Consider the following 5,449-nt stretch of genomic DNA (forward strand, 5'->3'; position numbering starts at 1 on the left):
CCCTGCTGCTGTCCAGAGCCAAGCCAATAAGCGACGTTGTTTGCGTCTCTGTGAGAGCATATTTAAGAAAGGGAAAAAACTGCTGCGGAACAGCAGCTGGGAGAGAGAGAGCGAGTGAGAAACAGCCTTGCAGACCCCAAGGTCAGTGAAGGAGTGGGAGGAGGTGCTCCAGGCACCACAGCAGAAGTTCCCCTGCGGCCTGTGGTGAGGACCATGGTGAAGCAGGTTGTCCCCCTGCAGCCCACGGAGTACCACGGTGGAGCAGGGTTCCACGCTGCAGCCCGTGGAAGAGGCCACGGTGGAGCAGGTGGACCTGCACTGAAGCAGGCTGCAGCCTGTGGAGGACCCCCGCCAGAGCAGATTGCGGGCCGGAGCCGCAGCCCGTGGAGAGGAGCCCACGCAGGAGCAGGTGACCTGGCAGGAGCTGCCGCCCGTGGGGGACCCAGGTTGGAGCAGTGTGCTCCTGATGGATGGACCCCGTGGTACGGACCCGTATCTGGAGCAGTTCTTGAAGAGCTGCTGCCTGTGGGAAGCCCACGCAGGATCACTTTGGGAACGACTGCATCCCACGTTGGAGCAGGGGAAGAGAGTGACCGAGAAGGAACGGCAGGGACAAAGTGCTACAGACTGACCACAACCGCCATTCCCCCATTCCCCTGCTCCGCTTGGTTAAAGAGGTAGAGGAGGGTGGATGGGGGGAAAGGTGTTTTGGGTTTCTTTCTTTTGTTCCTCACTTCTCTAGCTTGTTAGTAATAGGCAATAATTCTTAATGTCTCCCTTCTCTGAGTCTGTTTAGCCTGTCACAATAATTGTTGAGCGATGTCCCCATTCTTATCTCAACCCTTGAGCCCTTTGTATCGTTTTTTCTCCCCCTTTCCTATTCAGGAGGGGGAGTGAGAGAGAGGCTGCGGTGGAACTTGGCTGCCCACCCGAGAAAACCACCGCTAATTTCCAAAGTAAACCTCTGGCGCAACTTGAGGCCATACTTTCTAGTCCTATCACTAGTTGTCTGTGAGAAGAGGCCGACCCCTAGCTCCCCACGACTTCCTTTAAGGTAGATGTGGAGAGCAGTAAAGTCTCCCCTGTGTTTTCCGTGTTAAGATCCCACTTTCGGATCCAAAGCTGACAAAAGAGCAAACGTTAGCGGGGGTGGGTACAGTAAGCCCCCAAGCCACCACGACAACACAACCCTTCCCGTCACCCAACCCCCCTCTAACCCCTCATATTTATAGTACTTAAAATGGGGAGGGAGGGGGCTTTCCTCACAAATAAGGCTTTGCACCTTAAAAATGCAGCTCTGCACCTTACAGTGCACCTGGGGGCCCTAAAAATAAGGCATTGCGCCCTGAAAATGACAGCCTGGGCCGTAAAAGTGAGGGTGTAAGCAATAAGAAGCCAGCTTTGTCTCCAGAGAGCAGTCTCAGGGCCCTGAACAAACGGGCTTGGTCCCTACAAAGGAGCCCCTGGGCCTGCAAACCGAGGGTTTAGGCGATCAGAAGACGACTTGGGATGCCAAGCGGATGTTCTGGAGCCTGAAAAGAAGGCTTTGGAGCCTAGAGAGGAAACACGGGGGCTTACTAATGCGGCTTTGAAGACTTAAAATGGGGAGGGAGGGGGAGCGTGGGGAGGCCTGGTCGTCAAGGTGAGGCTTTAGACCTGGACCCTGGGCCTTTGGAGTCTCTGGCTCACGGACTGGACCCTACAGTGATGCTTCGGTCCCTCCAGATGGGTGTTTGGACCCTTAAAGGAGGCTTTGGGCCCTCAAATTGAGGCCTTGTCTCCTAGCGTGAGGATTTGGGACCCGAAGAAGCGGGGTGTTTCCTCACAAATAAGGCTTTGTACCCTAAAAGGCAGCTCTGCACCTCACAGTGCAACTAAGGGGCCCTAAAGATAAGGCATTGCGCCCTGAAAATGACAGCCTGGGCCATAAAAGCGAGGGTGTAAGTAATGAGAAGCCAGCTTTGTCTCCAGAGAGCAGTCTCAGGGCCCTGAACAAAAGGGCTTGGTCCCTACAAAGGAGCCCCTGGGCCTGCAAACTGCGGGTTTCGGTGACTGTGTTGGGTCTGTCTAGGACGGAGTCACCTTTCCCTGCAGCAGCCCACACAGTGCTGTGCTCTGCGGTCGTAGCTGGAGCAGCACTGGTATCACTCCAGCGTTGTGTCTGCTCCCACGCCGTCTTCGGGTCTGCCTCTGGGTATTTGGAGCCTGATGTTGTAATGGGGAGCAGCTTCTTCTCTGGGCTGTCCCCTGCTGGCTGGAGCATCGTCTCCGTTTAGACCCTGGGGATCCACCGGGGGACCCCGATGCCGCCCCCCTGGCAGATCTGGTGCTGCTGCTGCTCCCAGCACCGTTTTGTGGTGCGTGGCTGCTCCTGCGGCGTCTTCGGGGCTGGCTCTGGGCATCTGGGGCTGGACGTTCCAGCGGCTCTCAAGGCTTCTTGTCCGGGGTCGCCCCCGCTGGCCGGCGGGGAGTCTGCCTTCGGGCACCAAGGAGTGACTGGAGGTTCCTGGTGCCCTCCGACTGGCCAAGCTGGGGGTGCTGCTCCCAGCGCTGGGTTCTGCAGCACGGCTGCTCCTGCGGCGTCTTCTGGGACTGTGCCAGGTGTCTTGGGCCTGATGTACAGGCTGGCAGATTGTCCCCTGTTCTGTCCCTGGCCTTCTCCTCTCAGTCTCCTGGGAACTGTGGGATGGCCCCGGTGCTGCCTGGCTGCTGGTGCTGCTGAGGCTGCTCCTTGCGGGTGCTGGGGAGCCACGGGAGGGCCCCAGAGCCTCTGGACTGGAGGTGCTGGGGCCGGCGAGCCCCAGATTGGTACTGGAGGCTGTAAGGGGAGACAGGAAGGTGAGTGGGATGGACTTCCAGACCCACGGCAGTAGAGGCTCTGACCCGTCCAGGGTCAGAGAGACTCTGGCAAGGCTGCCCTGAGCCCCTGCAGCCAGGCCTTGCCTGGCCACAGCCCAGCAGCATGAGGCCTTTGCCACTTACCAGTGCCCAGGCCAGCGCAGCTGTCGCACTCCCAGGTGCCTGTGCTGTTGGTCAAGTTGGAGCAGCGCCGGTGGGTGCCTTCGGCAGCACAGGAGCGGCCCAGCAGCAGCTGCCAGGGCCTGGGGAAGCAAAGACTTGTGGGTGTGAGGACAAAGTGTCTGAGCCAGGGAGTGGCTGGCACACCCCTTGTGCTCTGTCCTGGCTCCCCCAGCATGTGCTGAGGCTGAGGACGTGGGCAGAGCCCCAGATGGCTGCTGAGGCAACTCACCCCTGTCCCTCCGCCTGCTCCCTGCCTTGTGGGTAAAGGCATTCGCTGACATCACAGCGCTGGTGCCTCTCTTGCAGCGATGCAAAGGCGTTGCCGTCCTCCCAGGTTGGTCCTCTGCAAGAGAAGGGAGGGAAATTGTCCAGTCCCTGGCCATACACAGCGCTTGTGCCCTCGTGTCTAGAGAGCAGGGCAGAGGGACACCAACCTGAATGGGATTTGGATCCCCATGATGGACATTTTGGAACGGAACTCCACCTTGTTTCTGCAGATGGGGCACTGGAAGCAGAGAATGCCTGCACTCACAGCTTGTCCCTGCAGCAGAAACACATGCGGTGAGAGGTGAGCGGGCCCTGGTGCTGCTGAGCACCTGCCGTGCGCGCAGGGTGAGGGGAGGGCTCCTACCTGGATGCAGCCCCGGTGGAACCAGGCGTGACTGCAGGCTGGGCACACCATGGTGTGGTAGGACTTGCTGTTCCCCACAGGGTCCATGCAGATGATGCAGATGGTGTCCTGCTCCGGAGCTGCCTGCACTGCCTGCTGAGGGCGGTGCTCCCAGCAGAAGGACCTGGCGGGGAGAGGGAAGGGAAGGGCAAGGTGAGAAGTGCTGGGCCTGCCGCGGTTGTGGCGAGGAGGGCAGAGGAACGTGAAGGAGCCCCAGGCCCATCCAGGCTCTGGCGCTGCCTCCGGCTCTGCCAGGCTGCTGGGAAGCACCAGCGTGGGGTCCTCTCTTGCTTGGCTGCTGCTGGCAGCCCTTACCTGTGCTGCCCAAAGAACTGGGTGACGCATTCTCCCTCCGAGGCGCAGGGGAGATGGAAGCTGCGTTCACAGCCTGTCTCCGTGCAGGTGATGGTGGCCCCTCGCTCGCCACAAACGAAGCATTGCTGAAAAGAACACAGCAGCCCCATTAGCACCAGGCTCGATGCCGCCACCGCTGGCCCCACACCCCTGGGCAGGGCAGGGCACAGGGCGCGGGCGCTGCTGGGTCACGCTCTGCAGACCCCCCCTGGCGGACAAGGCTCGTCTGCCAGAGCAGCAGTTTGTCCCGGAGCGGGTTGGAAAGGCTGGGATTGCTTCCTTGGGGTCCAGGCTAAGCTCGCGGGAGCATCTCCTGGCCCAAACCTCCCTGTTCCCATCAGGTCCTCACCTTCTGGGATGCCCGCTTGATTGTGTGCTGTATATCCTCCAGTAAAACTCCCAAAATTCCGTCCTGTAGTGTTCCAAGCCGATAAAGGCCATTCGCAAGAAACTATAGAATAGAAAAAAGCAGGATCTCGTTAGGGGTCATAGTTGAAGGGACCGTCCCTGGTGGGATGCTGACGGGAACCCTGGGGGAACTCACCAGGCAAAACGTGTGGGCACAGAGTCCATTCCTTCCGTGTCTGGGGCCGCAGATGTTCGGGTCAGCATCTGCCCGGCCACACAGCATGCATGCTGGAGGGGAGAGAGCAAATGGCACAGCCATTGAGCACCTTTGCGGGGCCAGGTGTCCCTGAGGGACTGTCCCCAAGGGCCTGTTCTGTCCCTGCCATGCTGGCTGATGGGCAGGGCCAGAGGCTGTGGAGGGGAAGGAGGCACAGCAGGCACAAGGGTCCCAGCAGGCACCCAGAGCCCGACCTGGGCCCCCCCTGCCAAGGAGCAGAGGGGCCCTGCCCCGGGGTGGTTGGGGAGCCCCTGCCTGCCCCTGCCTCCCCTCTCGGCCACAGGCAGCCCCCCCAGCACGCCCCCACAATCACCACCGCACGCCCCCCGTTTGGGCAGGGACGCCCAAAGCTACCTGGCACCCGCTGTGACAGAGCCCCCGCCTCACAGGGGTGGCTGGAGGTGCCACGCTGGGGCCTGGGCCCTCGGCACCCAAGCAAGAGGGTGGCCGCTCTTGCAGCCGGCACAGGCTCAAATGCCGGGTCCCGCGACACGCGGCGGAGAGGAAGGATTGCTTCCCTCGGCCTGCTGGCAACGCTCCCCGTGCCACAGGCAGGAGCGGAGATGTCCCTCGGACAGGGCTGCAGCCCTGGAGTGGCGGCGCCTGCACCGCACCTTTGGGCCAGCATTGCCGCCCTCCGGGAGAGCCACAGGACACCTGGCGTTTGGGTCACAGCTTGCTCCCTCCTCACGTCCTTCTCCTACAGAGTTTCTCGAGAGCAGGGTGAGACCAGAGCTCGTTGTCTCCCCCAGACATCAGCAAGAGACGTTACAAAGCCA

Source organism: Anser anser (assembly GCF_964211835.1).
Source record: "Anser anser genome assembly, chromosome: 12".
Taxonomy (NCBI): Eukaryota; Metazoa; Chordata; class Aves; order Anseriformes; family Anatidae; genus Anser; species Anser anser.